The sequence below is a fragment of the Mandrillus leucophaeus genome, unplaced genomic scaffold (assembly GCF_000951045.1).
Source record: "Mandrillus leucophaeus isolate KB7577 unplaced genomic scaffold, Mleu.le_1.0 Scaffold4, whole genome shotgun sequence".
NCBI classification, from domain to species: Eukaryota; Metazoa; Chordata; class Mammalia; order Primates; family Cercopithecidae; genus Mandrillus; species Mandrillus leucophaeus.
This window is the reverse complement of record NW_012104253.1, coordinates 7,192,559-7,208,388: the sequence shown is the minus strand read 5'-3', so window position 1 is coordinate 7,208,388 and position 15,830 is coordinate 7,192,559.

Here is a 15,830-nt window from a genome sequence, read left to right as displayed (position 1 = left end):
ACCATCTATACATCACTGTTAACATATTACTTTTTTTCTTCCAGTATACATAACCTGTGAATCAGATAGTAAATATTCCTTCCCAAGTAGTTACTATTGCAATCATATTTTATATAATAATAGCTAGCAGTTATAAATTACTATCTGTCAGATACTATTCTATATGCTTTATGAAAATTACTTCACACAGTTCTCACAATAACTCTAGGAGATAGATTCTATTATCTCCTCTACTTTCGGATGAGAAAACTTAGGTGAAGAGAGGGAGAGTAATTTGCTCGAGTTCACAATAGCAAATAAACAACAGAGTCGAGAATCACATGCCACATGCAGGGACTGGGCTCTGGAATCCACACTTCTGAGGACTAAGCTATATGAATTCTTCAATACTACATGTTGCATCTCTCTCTTTTTTTTAACCTAAATCTTAAGATCATCTTCATAGTCTACCACAAATCTGTGCCATACTTCTCCTGGCCATTCCTTGTGGTTGGACATACAGGGTATTTCCATTGCATCACTATTATCAACAATGATCACCTTTGTACATAGGTATCATTGTCTGAATGTCAAATTATTTCCTTGGGAAAGATCTGGAGGAATAAAATTGTGAAGTAAACAGTCTGTATATTGTTTATCATGATCCCAACGTTGAAATAGCTGGAAGCATAGAATCACAAAACATAATTTGAAAGAAATCTTCCAGGTCATCTAGTTTCACCCGCTCATTACAGGTGTGGAAGCTAAGGTGCAGGGTGAGCAAGGGACTTGCCCAAAGTCACACATAAATTCTGACACTGAAGTGCTTTGCTTCCTACTTGAGGTTCTTTCCAAGACCATACCTTTTGTTCCTATAATAGCTCACTTTGCTGTCAATCCTATGTCTCTTTCTATAAAAGGACCAAGACCTTCTTTCATAAAACAAATATTGATAGAGTGTCGATCACATTCCTGTCACTGTGCTAGGCACAAATTCACATGTGAATTCTGTTCTTCTCCTACTTCCTCAGGGCAGTCGGGAGAGCTAAGACGTCAAAATGTCAAGAGTAGGCATTGGGGCCTTTCCCCCTTGCCTTGGCCCTGGTTGTGACCACGGAAACACCATTCTTTCTACCACGTGGTCTTGATTGCCATCTCCGTGACCTCTTGTTCTGATACTCTCCTCTGCCCAATCGTCTCACCCCAGATCCCAACATCAGGACTCTCTCTTATCACTGTTAATGTAAACTTTACTTCTTTTTTGTTGTATTAAAACAATGCATGTTCATTGTAAAAACAGAAATACTTACCACTTACTGGATGCTAACTGAAGGGCTGGAAGCCACTCAATCGTAGAAAAAGAAAGAGGACTAAGACAAAGCCCCTTCCCTCAAGGACCTCCAGTCAATGAGGAAGCCAAAAATAAAGACATTTACAGTAGAATATCACAAATGCTATTAAAGGTCTGCACAGGATCCTAAGAAAATAGAGAACAGGGGCATTGAAGACAAACAGGGGGACTCAGAAAGTCTTCTTTCTTCCATTTCTAATTTTTTTCATTTATAAATTTATCAATATATCGACTCTTCCATCCAATAATCATTGATTGAACATTTATTAGATACTAGGTATTATCCTGGAAATACAGTCGCAGAACTTGGGCTGAAGCCCACGTTTTCTGTCACCAGATCCCATGGCATTTGTTCTTGCTGTTGTACAGTGCTGTTACAATCCTTTAAAACACAACAAGGAATCTGAATGGGTTTTGGTATTGCATTCACCCAGGTGGAGTAAAGTCAGTAACTCAGCATGATGAAAGCACACACCAGGCTCATTAATCAAATACTCTGGTTAATAGAGAGTTCTCATATATGCCATGCATGAATTACCAGTTTTCAAAGAATTATAATACAACAAAATATACTGGAACCATACAGCTCATAATTTAATCTGCTTTCGATGTGACAGAAGTCACCTGAAGGGCTGTGTTTAAGAGCCATCAACTTTGGAATGTCACACCTGCATAAGGCAAGCCAGTGCAAAATTAACAGTTCTTGGCTCTTACTAAGCTGCTGTTTTTGAAAATAGAAAGCTCAAACCCACTAAAAAACAAAAATAGATATAGCTTAACCAAATCTGCCATATAAAAAGGGAGGGAAAAATATACCTCAGAATTGCAAGCACAAATATGTCTTAACATTATTTTCAAATAACCAGAGTCCTTATATGTGTATTTAGGGGCATGCTTAGAGAATGTATGTTCCATGGGGGAGGTTATTGAAGGACATTTGGCAATCCAGAAGGCTTTTTTGGTTTTGTTTTGTTTTCAGAGAAAGTCTTTGTTTTTTAGGTTTTATTGCAAATTGCCTTTAATTGTAGTTGGACTTAATAGACGTGCTGGTTAAGGGGTTCTGGTGTTGCCTAAACTCTTGAAGACCTGGGGATGCTGGGATGTCTGAGAAGCACACAGGCTGGTGTGGATGGATGCTCTGAGTCAGCAGTGCCCAGTTTAGGTTTCATGAGCAATAAGCTTCCCAGGCCAGGTGAATTAGGGCACCACATCACAGAGATCCCCTTTGGGAGACTCCAGTGTATGTTAGTCTAGTAAAGCCTCTGATAAGTCCTGTAGCAGAGAATCCCATTTTACTTCCCTTAGCTCAGAGTTTCTCAAGAATTCTGTTTTGTCACCTTGCAGAGTAAATATTCTGACAAATATGTTTTGAGTTGCTGGCCCAAGCCCATCTGTTGTGAGGATATCTGGCTTGCTGTCTTCCAGCTGAGGGGGTTCAGAAACTGTCAACCATTCTTTCTTTCATTATTCAACATGCATGCTCTGAGCACCTGGTCTGCATCTTGGAGAGTTCAGATCATTCATTACGTGGGTAACGTGGGCAGCCCTGAAGCCCAAGGCCTGGAACAGCTATAGTGTGGGTTCCGATGCAGTAGACAGAACTACTTGAATAAGTTATAAGTAATGTTTAATCACTATATTTGAAACAACAGCAAATGAAATCCTGGCCCTTAATGTAGATTGCATGCTTTATTCTATGAAGTAAACCTAGCCTTTCCTTTCTGGTGTTAGATGAGTCATCTGTTCATACAAAAGAGCTTGAAATTGTTTTGAATCTAGAATGTAACCATGGCTCATTCTCTGAGGTTTAGAGAAGTCAACAGAGTTCAGTACTGATTTTTTATTTTGCAAAATGAATGAGCTTCCAACGCTTCTTAATTGTGACTTGCTGAGTCTCTCACGACTTTCTGGAGGAACTGCTCCCTTCCTCATACCCACGTGAGATAAAAGCTTGTTTTTCTCCTCTGATGAATCATTTGGGATGAGAAAGTGAAGACATTCATGAGGACAGGTGTCAGCAGCACTTGGAAGAGAAACTAATGCCACTTGCAAACTCACTAGAGAGAAAGCTCTGGAAGAACTGGCCCTGCCTGCCTTCTTCATGCTTCATCCTCAGCACCTGGGACAGTGCCGGGTGCCATAAACATTCAATGAGCATTTATTAAATTAGTAAGTGAATGAATGAACAAACAAACAATGAAACAGTGATTCTTCAAAAAGCTCTAACTATGGGAGTGTGCAGTAAGAAAGGCAGAGATAACAGTTTCTGGATTAGGTGTTGCCACAATAAAGCTGCATAGCAAGTCACCTCATAACTCAATGGGTGACACTCATCGAGCATTTATTTATTTTGTTCCTTGGTTTGTAGATCAGCTGGCATGGGAAGAGGGATCTTGTTACCTTGTTATCAGGCTTTGGGTTGACTGGGCCTGGCTTTGAGCTTCAGGTGTGTCCAAAACTGTGTCACATGTCTGTCATTCTCCTTGGACCAGTGGTGGAGGACGTGTTCTCCTGGCACTTGGCATGAGTTCAAATGCCAAACTAACCCACATCCTAGAGGCCTCTATTTGAGGCATGTCTTCTAAAATTCCATTAGCCAAAGCAAATCATATGGCCAAGCCCCAAATCAGTGGGTTGGAGAAGCGTCACGGCGGGGGCTGTGGGAAGAAGAGAGGATATCGGCAGAGCAATAATGCTACCACAAATTGCATGTTTTTCAACACGTATTTCTCTAAAGTTGGTAGAAAACGATCTCAAAACAGGTTTCAAGCTTTCTGGTTGGTCAAAGGGAAGGAGGAAACATGTTCAGGTATTGTATTCCCAATGACCTCACACACATAAGCTGGAACTGCCATGTATTCTGAAGATTCTAGAGAAATAAGCAATCAGCCATAGTTTTGTCTCATCATTGGCAGCATTTTCTGAGGTCCCAGTGTGCATACCTTTAGGCTGGATGCTGATGGCATGTCGACCCCTCCATTCCCCTGACCCCTCACAGCCCCGCCTGCAGTTGCCTTAAGCAGTGAAGCTGTGACATTGTCCAGGAGAGCTGTCTGACAGATCCATAAGGAGCATCTTCGAGTCCATAGCTTCTGCCCCACTGGAAAGCTCTTTTATTCAGGTCCAAGGTAGAACAGCACCCGGCACTGTCCCAGGTGCCGAGGAAGAAGCATGGGGAAGGCAGGCAGGGCCTGTTCTTCCAGTGCTTTCTCTCTAGTGAGTTTGCAAGTGGCAGCTTCTCTTTCAAGAATCTGCCAAGTCAGACATAGCAGCAGCCTCTGCAGAGTGGCAGAGGCTCTGGGGCTTTCTAGAGACCAGGAGCAAAGAGGCCTGTTTCCCTGATGGCAGCATCTTCAGGATTACTAGAAAAGTGGAAACGGGGACCAAGAGATTCAGGGTTAGAGAAATACCATGTGCACACTCAGCAGCAGAAATCTGAACTTAAAGGAACTGTGGTCAGAATGACTGAGAATTACCTAAAAGTATGGCCCTACACCCCTGTGCAAAATAACACGCACAGGGTGCGCTTGAGTGACTTTGCGTGCGTAAAGGGTTGGGCGCATTACCTGGCACAGGGGTAAAGCCTTAATCAAAGGTTTCTTTAGAAAACCAAAATTGCCGAGAGGAAGGTGCTCCCAGGCCCAGCAGAGAAAGGGTTTCATTAACATCATTTGGGAAGAGTGGTGAGCAAAGACTAGAACCTAGAGGGCAAGGGATTGTAATTGTTGAATAGGGAGTTCTGCTGAAGGCTTTGTGGTCAGTTTTCTGAGGATGTTTCACTGATTCCCTCTGCCACTTTCATGAAAGCTTGGCCGAGATCATCCTTTAAAGATGAGAAGAGGAGCAAGACTCAGTGGACCCACTGTCACATAGGGTCAGGACGTGGGTGCCTGGAATGGGCGTGGCAGCAAGCCCTAGCCGAATGACTGTCCTTGGGCAAGGGCTGCTCTGGGGAACTCCTCAGGCCCTTCATCACCCGTTACCTTATTTGTGAATTACGTTTCAATGTGTTTGTCTCCACACTAAGGCCAGGATTGCATTTCATTTGTTTTTGTACCACCACACCCAGCATGGTCCCTGGTGCTGCCCAGGCATTCATGACTTTTTCTTAAGTATGGAATGAAACACCCAGCAGGGGAAGAGCCACATCTTGCCTCCCTGCACAGGTTTATCTCCCTTTAATTTATCTCCCACATTCTAGCCAGGATGACTAGGAAGTTAGGCCACCTTTAAAGAACTTGTGCATTAGTCATGAGACCTTGGACAAATCACATAACTGTTTTAGACCTTAGTTTCTTCATCAGTAAAATATAGAGGCCATGGGACTGCTGTAGTCAGTAAACGTAGTGAGGCATGCACAGTGCCTGGCGCATGACAAGAACTCAACACACCAGCGGTCCGCATGCCTTTAAAGTAACATGCTAGTCGGCCACTGCTCTCTTGAAACCCTTTCTCTTTATCTGCTGGAAATGGCTTCTTCTCCAATAATATCTACTCTCAGAAACCTTCCTTGATATTATCTTCTTTACATTTCAGCTTAATAGACCCTTTCTCTCTTGCTTCTACAGACCAGTGGAAGATATTGATGGTTGTCTATCTAGTATCCATTTTTTGTTCATCTTTATTGAAAATTTAGTTCTTCATACCCTCTTGCAGTTAAGGGTGATCATGTGACAAGAGTTCTTGTCAGTGCAGACAGAGTTTCTGGCAAGGTGTCCCTCATTTCACCTTTTTCATTCCCCTTTCTTTCTGCCTAGAATGCAGGTGGAATATCTGTAGGTGAGGCAGCCTTCTTGCAACCAAGAGGCAAAATGCATGAGAATGGAAACTCACACACGAAGAATGGCTTAGTAGAGGGTAGAAAGACAGCTGGATTCTTTAGGGTAGTACCAAGTCACTGTCCTATGCCTGGGTGGCCTGTTGGCAGACTTCATTTTTAATAATTTTCAGTTGATTGTATTCTTGACTGATACGAATGTTCATTTGTATCTGTCTAGTCACCGTTGATTTCAGACTGCCAATATGTATTCATGTTTCAGTCACCCCAACTAGGTTGTGAGGGGCTGGCAGGCACAAAACTTGCCTTATTCATCTCTGTCTTTGGCACAGAACGATGTTAAATAAATGCTGTTTGTCAAGAGAACTGGATTCCTGGACATCAAGGTTCATGGTAATGTACCCCTCCCGTCCCCTCCCCTCCCCTCCCCTCACCTCCCCTCCCTTCTCCTCCCCTCTCCTGTATCTTTCTGTCTCTCTTCCTATTTTCTTAGAAATTTACTCTTTGTCTATTTTGATGAAATGTTCTGAAAGAGGGAATATAACAAGTAAGTAAATAAATTGTCTTGGTTTGATGAAACACAGGAAAAGGGAGTTTTCTGATGTGTTGGTTGCATGACAAGCTTTATAAATGGTTTTGGATTTCCTGTAACTACCTCTATGGCACCCTGATTTGGCCTTTATTGGAGTAAGGTATTCTCTGTATTCTTGTGGCCTCATTGCAGATCTTTCTACTCAGTGGGAACCAGATATAAAAACCAATGCATTTAAAATGTGAGATATAGAAAGGAAACAGAGAACAGTTTCCGAGCTGGCTTCCATTGCCTTATAAATATAGCATAGTTACTTGAATTCCATAAGAATTAAACTCTGATCTTTTAAAATGCATGCAAATTCTTGCAGAATATATATGAAAAAGTCACTATAACTGTAGAGGCACTTCGACTCCCTTGATAAATGGGACTTCCAGACCACACTTTATTGAGTCTCTGATTTTTAATAATTTGAATCCTGCAAGATTTAATTCTGCATAATTCTGGCTGAAATCAGCTTTTGATTGAGTTGTAATGGCTCTGTTATTGTAAATATCTCTGCATGCTAATGTCGTGCTGGAATTCAATAATATTTAGATGAAATTTTTCGCCTTGAGCATTATGGAAGCAAGATTTAGAAATCGGGAAGTTTATGTCAAAATGACATCTATTTTGGGTAACCTGCAAAATTTTTAAATGCAGTAAATGGTCATCTCAAGATGTGATTTAAATAATTACGAATCCTAAATGTATACGTGTGGATCAATTATAATATGCATTGAATTAAATATATGTATATTATTCATACATTTTATGAATAAAATATACAAAAACTCTTTAAATATATGTCTTTATTTAACCTTGCAATACTTCCTGAAATAGTTGCCAGTGACTCAGTGGAGGAAGTGGAAGTGAGACTGAGGCCCTCCTAGCCTGAGAGGTAGTGTGGGGCTGTGGAGGTGGTGTGGGCTATAAGCCTTGGCACCACCATTGTCCCTACCTGCGAATCAACTTCCTGTTTTTGAGAAATTCACTGACATTCTGAGGCTCAGCTTTACCTGCTGTAAAATCAAACAAATGTTTATTTCCTAATCAAAGATCTCTCCATTAGACCAAGGCTATCTTGAAGAATGAGCCATTTCTTCGGCATTCCATTGTCTCACCACCCCACGTAGTGCCCGGCATGTATCCACACTCAAAGAGTATTTGTTTAACTAAATTGAAGGTTCAAAGGTGGAAATGCCACTTATTCAGTTTTCACAGCAACTTGTAAAATAAGAACTATGATTATACCCCCTTTACAGAAGGTGAAATAGAAGCACAAATAAGTTGGCAAAGATTACACCAACTAGTAAGTCGAAGAAACAGGATTTGAACTCAGGCAGCCAGACATCAGGATCTAACCCTTGTGATGTGTGAAAGGTTGGTAAAAGAAAATCTTCAACCGAATTAAATCTGAGTTTAGTTGGGCAATGAATGATTCGCAATTCGGGCAGCCCCCAGAATCTCAGCAGATTCAGAGATTCCAGCGCAGCCACGTGGTGGAAGAAGATTTATAGGAAAATAAAAAATAAAAAAATAAAAAGGGAAATGAAGTGTAGAAATCCGAAGTGAGGTATGCAATGGCTGGATTGGTTACAACTCAGTGTTTGCCTTATTGGAACACAGTCTGAACACTCAGCAGTGTATGAATGGTTGAAGTATGACCACTGGGAATGACCAAGACTTAGCTATTGTTACAGGTGCATACTCCGAAGTTAGGTTTTCAATCTTGTCTACCTATTAAGCTAGGTTGCAGTTCGTCCACAAGGACTCAATTGTAGAAGTAGGGGGTCCTTCTTGGGCCATATTTAGTCCACTTTAACAAGATGGACATAAATTCTTTGTTAGTTCTTCTTTCAAGAGGTAGACTCTAATTCTGCTCTTTCAGCCTGGACTGCAAGTGCCTTGAGGAAACTTGGTAAGAGCTTCCTGGGTGATGAGGAAAACATTACTGGAGGCTGGAGGAAAGAGCCCCCAAGTTAAGTATTGGCAGACAGATGAGCAAAAATATTATTGGTGGAAATGTGGATCATGGGAAAGACACTGAAGGATGCTGTGCATCTGGCTAAAGGCATCTCCAGGCAGAAAGCTAAAAGCACCAACTGGCTTCTTCCAATGGCCTAGGATAAGGCACAAGAAGAGAGGGATGAACTAAAGAAAAATTGTTCCATTTTTGAGCAGAATTAGAGGAAATATCTACAGCTAGGACAATCTTTCTAGTCAGCAAAAAGTCCTCAATGTAAGAGGTGGGCTCAGGGCAAAGTCCAAATCCAGGGGCCTTTCTGTAACATATGGCTTCAGAGTAAAGATATTAAAGATGTGGCTCTAAGATACATCAATCCTTTCCAGACTTTTTTTTTTTTTTTGAAAAGTCAGTACAATTTAAGAATGTACCTGGTAAGATTTCTAAAAGCATAGCCTAGTAGACTCTTTCAGCTGGACAAAAAGGCTTCTATGAAGGTAGAGTCCCTCTTAGTGTCTCTCTGGGAAAGAAAGGTGAGTATGATTTTAATCTAATGGTGCAAACCTGATATGCTTTGGATGTTTTTCCCCTCCAAATCTCATGGTGAAATGTGATCCCCAGTCTTGGAGGTGGGATCTAGGAAGAGGTGTTTGGGTCACGGGAGCAGATCCTTCATAAATGGCTTGGCACCCTCCCCACAGTAATGAATTCACATGAGATCTGGTTGTTAAAAGAAGTCGGCGACTTCTTTTCTCTTTCTTCCTCCCTTGCCATGCCTGCTCCCCTTCCCTTCTACCATGCCTAAAAGCTTCCTGAGGTCTCACCAGAAGCCAAGCCGATGCTGGTGCCATGCTTGTATAGCCTGCAGAACTGTGAGTCAGATAAATCTCTTTTCCTTATAAATTACACAGCCTTGAGAATTCCTTTATAGCAAAGGCAAAACAGACTAACACAAAACCTCAATAGGATTATGATAATTGTATTGGTGGAAGCACTGCCAGCGTGGGCAAACAGCAACAGAGACACCATAAAATGAAAAGCAGTCTTAGGATACCTCATCTTCTACTCACACAGGGCAGAAGCAGGCTAATAAAGCTACCTGATTGCAAATGGGAACCATTTCCTATGGAAAATAAAGAATGACCCAGAAGGGAAAGCCAAGAGCCATGAAGAATTATTTACAAGGAGCATTACTGTCCCCTACTCAAGGAACTGGCAACATGTGCCAGGATGGGTTTTGGAATTACTGTAGACCAGGAATTTCAAGGCACTCCTGCTTTCCCCTGTTAGAGCAAGCATACCATTTGCAATTATTCTATTTTTGTCTCAACACAATAGATTGGATGTGTGGAGGGCAGATAGCTTTTCCCTTTAGTCCACAGATCATCAGACTGAAAAGAACTATGTTTGGGGAAATGCACCCAAGCAGCATCATGCACACCTGTACTTAATACAGACAATAAAATGTCAGGCTCTAAGGCCTTGCAAAATTGTGATGAGACTTCAGGGATCTTGGGAAGGGGAGAATGTATTTTTGTGTGTGTGAGGTATGTAAACAATCTGTGACCAGATGGTAAACTGAGATGGACTAAAGATGGGTGTAAATTGTTTGACAATTCTTCCATCCAGAGGAGGGATCTCTTTTTCCCTTGCCTTAGATCTGGGATGGACTGTGAATGCTTTGACCATTACAATATGGCAGACATGATGCTATGCCAGTTTCAGACCTACCCTTTATTGGACTGAAAGCATCCATCTGGGATTCTTGGAGCCCTGAACTTCCATGTAGGAAGTCTGATTATTCTGCTGGAAAGACACACAGAGAGGCTCTAAGACTGCATGGAGAAGGCCCAGTCAAGCTCAGTCTTCCAGCTGTCCCTATCGAAGTGCCAAGCATGTGAATATAGTTATATTGAACCCCCCAGACCAGAGTAGCCTCCCACTAAATATCACAAAGTGACCCAGTTAACAGCCCATAGAGCAAAAAAGTCATCAGCCAAGCTCTGTCTGAATTCCTGACCCACAAAATAGTGAGGTAAATGAAATGGTTATTGTTTTAAGTCATTAAGTTTTGTGGTGGAACAATAGAGAATGAGAATAATCACTGCTTCCCTTATATAAATTTAAATGATTATGATCATGATGATGATGATACTAATACTACTAAAAGTATCTTATACTTCTAAGTTAATCCTCACTGAATAGATAGATATAGATATAGCTATGGATATAGTGTTTATGCCAAGTGCAGCTATAATTTACTTTATAGCCACTGCAGTTGGAGATGGTGACAGTAAACAGTATTGATTATGGTCTAATATTACCATTGAGGGGGAATATTACTTTTACCTGCCAGAACTCCACGGTCCAAAACCCAGGTCTTGCTTCCAAGCTAGGATAAGACCCAGCTTATTGACCAACTTTTGACCTGTAGTGGGGTGCAGGCCACTTAGTTGTCTTCTCTATCTCTTCTGTTAGACAGTGAACTCCTTGAGGGCAGCTGTGTTTCTGCCTCAGCCTCCCCACTTTGCCCAATGCTAACCCTGAGCAGGGTGCAACTTGCATGTTGGCAAAATGCATGCATGAACTATGGGCGTTTGGAGGACTTCTCTATTTTTCTGCATTTTGGGTCTCCCTCCAATTTCAATGGCACAGAAAAGCAGAATAGCACAATTTAAAAAGTTATTTTTACAAATCTCTCGTTGATCACTTTCATGGATAACAAATCTGGCATTTTATGCTGAGGGTAACAGAGAGAAATGATCGATAATGGCCCACCTTGGGCTTGAGACTTACTTTCACTCAGACCCAGTCTCCCCATCTGTACATGGGGAGAATAATAACACAGACCTCATGAGATTGTTGTAAAGATGTGAGGATTGGTGTGTGTATGCAAAAACTCTTTATAGAGCAAACACTATGGAAAAGTGAGATTTTAAAAGCATATTAATATATTTACTAGAGCTACTATTTTGAGATTTCTTGGAGTTTTCCAAAATGATATGTGTGTTAGTCCGTTCTCACACTGCCATAAAGAACTACCTGAGACTGGGCAATTTATGAAGAAAAGAGGTTTAATTGATTCACAGTTCCACAGGCTTGACAGGAAGCATGATTGGGAAGCCTTAGGAAACTTACAATCATGCCATAAGATGAAGGGGAAGCAAGCGTGTCTTCACATGTTGGAGCATGAGAGAGAAGGTGAAGGGTGGAGTGCCACACACCTTTAAACCATCAGACCTCGTGAGAACTTACTCACAAGAACAGCAAGGGGGAATTCCGCCCCTGTGACCCAATCACCTCCCACCAGGCCCCTCCTCTGACACGTGGAGATTACAATTTAACATGAGATTTGGGTGGGGATGCAGAGCCAAACCATACCAATATGTGAATGTCAATAGCTGAGAAAATATTCAGAGTTTTGCTCAGTGCAGAAACAGTCCACGTGTAATACAAGACTTAATTGCAGTGAGCAAACCATTTGAGAGCATGTTCATGGCACCCAAACAAGCTCTTGGCTTTTACCGACAACTCAAGAGCACAGTTTGTTCCCTGGGCATTTTGTTTTGTACTTTTCTTTTTAATTTATGGTTTGTTATTAAACAATTACATTTGGAGATTGTTTAGCAGAGTGTGTTTGCATTTCTAATTGAACATTCTAATAATGATGTTTGTATTTTAGTTGGTTTTTAAAGGTTATTATAATTTCTATAAAGTTTCATACAATGTAGCAGCCAGAAAAGCTTTCATGGGAAAAAATAAATGTATTTACTTAGACATTGATGTTTTCTTGCAATGCTATTGGAAACAGCATTTTGCAAAACTGCAGCCAAATTTGCATCTTTGGAGCCGAAGGGAACCATGGTTCTTTCTCAATTGGCAAATCAGGTTAGGAAGTAGAAGCAACCTGGGGGCTGTCTTGAGGATTCTGAGGCTATGTTTGGGCTCAGTGGGAAAGGGCTCAGTGATGGATTGGGAATGTCTGCCACAGTACACCCTGGAGAGGTGTGTGTGTGTGTGTGTGTGTGTGTGTGTGTTGAGGGGAGGGTTACCATCATGTCAGCCAATATTGGCCATACCTGATCTGGTACAATATCTACTCACTTCCTTCTCCCATCCTCCTTTTGACATGTGGAGAAGCACATCGATGAAAAGAGAAAGTGACTTGCTCAGGATCACACTGGTGAAATGAGACGGTGTCAGAACTTAAAGCCAGGAGATCTGTCACTAGGTTGAGTGCTTGTGAAACTCCCTTCCATATCTTTTGTATGGCTGAAGGAGGGTCTTGTTCCACGATACCCCTTTTGTATGGTCTCCTGTGCATGTTTGTGGATCAGAAACTGATTTAGTTCATTACCTTCTCACTTTCTGATGATGAACTGGGCAAAAACACAACTTGTCAGGAGCTTTGAACAAGAACGTTGGTAACTGATAAGATGACATCTGTGGTGGCCTAGAAGGCAAAAATGCTTAGGGAAAGCAACAACTAAAAATGTCCTATTTTCTCTTTATTTTCCAAATTCCCCATTGGTATGACATTTCACTATAAAAAAATTAGCTTAAATTGTTTATACCACGGCTCTAAAGTTCAACAGAAATTGTGTGGTCCAGTTAAGAAATATAGTATTCTGGTTTCAAATAGGATAATCCAGATTTGAGATGATTAGAAATAAAAGGCTTGTGTTGGACATGGAAACTTTGAGCTGAGCATTCCCCATCAGCCAAAATCCTCGGAGATTTAATGCATGCCAGACTCAGTTCCATGCATTCTGGGGAACAGAGTGACAGCAAAGAAGTGGTCCCAACCTCAGGAAATATTATTGGATCAGAGAGAAACAGTAATGCATGAATCCTGGAAAGTTGGAAAAGTAAGAACTAAAGAAGTGTTCACAGACCTGCTTTTCATAAAACCCAACCAAACCCCAAAAGACTTGCCACGGAGTACAAAACTGCACCTTATGGCTCATGCGTGTCAGCTACAATTTGAATCTCAAACTTGGGGTATAGGGCTGCTCTCTCTAACAGGTTATCACAGGACAGAGTTTAAAATACCACTTGAGTCATAACCTCATCCACTTAGAGCTCCAGAAAGGGTTCCCACAGCTGATCAGAGACCTGATTTGCAAATTACTATAAATTAATGTAGTTATAGCTGGGACGTGAATATACGCTTGGAAATGCTCACATAGTGTATAATATATGCCGTGTCTTAAGATGATAATAGTGGTAATTTCTAAGATGACTTTTCCTCTGGCTGGCACCTTTCACCCTGTGATCTTGAAGTCCTTTACAAACACTAATTAATTACATTAATTTTATCATAAAGCTTGCTCATTACTGTACTTTTATTATAAGCTCTTGCCAGCTCAGATTTAATGCAACACCCTTATTGAAATTCTGCTCTTCGATATTGCTAAGGATCCACTCAGATATTATAGGTGCCTTTATAGGTTTTTTAATCATACAAATAACAATTAGAATAAAGGCTCTTTCCCTTCCATGTGGGAATGCACAAAGGCACATTTAAGTGGAGCCCAGACCAAACCCCCTGACCATACCTAGGACTGCACAGTAGGTGCAGGATCAAGGTTGGTGCTGTGCAGGGGTGAATTGCAGCTAGAATACCGAAGTGAAGGATTGAGAGTGCTGTCTGGTACTCTGGGCTAAGAAGGGTTCTGAGCCACATCCAGGACTGGCAAGAGCAAGAGCCCTGGCCATGTAGCCATGGACATGGGTGTGGGAACCGGGGGGTGTGAACTCTGAAGGTTTCCTTGTTGCTGTCCTTAGTATAGCAGTAAACATTGAGTTAAGATGCAGAAGATCTGGGTTCAGTTTCATTTTTCTTCTTACAAGGTATGTGACGTCACTCAATAACCTTACAGGACCTCTGTTTCTCTTTCTCTAAAATGGGTGTATGAATGCTGGTCTTGCTGTACCTACAGGGCTTTGAGGTGATGTGCTGATAAAATCATGCCTGTGCGAGTATTTCCTCAACTGCAGAGTATTTGAAGAAGCCAGTTAAATAGCAGAAAACATACAGGCAATAGAGTGGAGATGCATGGGTTACAAAGTCAGACCAAGTGTCTCACTCATTTACATTGTGGCTTTGGGCAAGTCATTCATTCTCCTGAAGCCTCAATCTTTTCTTGTATAAAATAGGGATAATGACATACTTGTATTACAGTCAACGCATCTGACTTGCAAATCTGTTCAGAGATTTAAGTGAAGCAAAAAGACAATAATGTGAACGATTGTGATCACTGTCACATAGTAGGTGCTGAAGAATTAGCTAAAAATTACAAACTTAAGAAAGTACAAAAATATGCAAACAAAGAACTGTGAACAGAAATGCACCCAGATGATAAACTAAGTTTTTATTCAGGGGTAGCACTATAGTTATTATTGCTATTTTACTTTGACTTTCCAACATTTTCTCTAATGAATATGTATACATTTTAGAAAGAAATAGAAATCAAAAGCACTGTGTTGATGGCTGCACAAATCTATAGATGTAACAAAATTGCATAGAAACACACACACGTGCGCGCACGTGCGCGCGTGCACACACACACACACACACACACAGGTGAAATCCCAATAAGACCTGCAGATTGTACCAATATCGATTTCCTTGTTTGATATATATGACAATTAAGTGGGATGTTACCACTGGGGGAAGCAGGAGATGGGTACACAGGGCTTCTCTGTATTGTTTTTGCAACTTCCTGTAAGTGTATACTTATAAATAAAAGTTAAAAAACACTTTTTATTTATCGAACTAATCTGAGAGGGATCAAACAGCAGCTGCTCAAATGTTAATTCAATACATGAATGGATGGAGGGATGCATTCTTGACATTCCTACTTCTTTATTCATAAGTGAATTCCATCATGCTATAGACGTGGTTGACACTACTCTTGTCTAATCATGAGCTTTTGGCTTGGGAACAAGACTCTCTCTGGAAGAATCGTGGACACAATTTTGTAGGTGCCAACTATATCACCTTTGTCCATGGTGATGCCAGACTATGGTTACAATGGGTGTCACAGAAGCATTCTTATAGGCTTAAAAAATCATTCCCTAAGGTAGAGAGTGGTGGCTCACACCTGTATTCTCAGATACTTGGGAGACTGAGATTGGAGGATTGCTTGAGCCTGGGATGACAAGGTTGCAGCGAGTCATGATC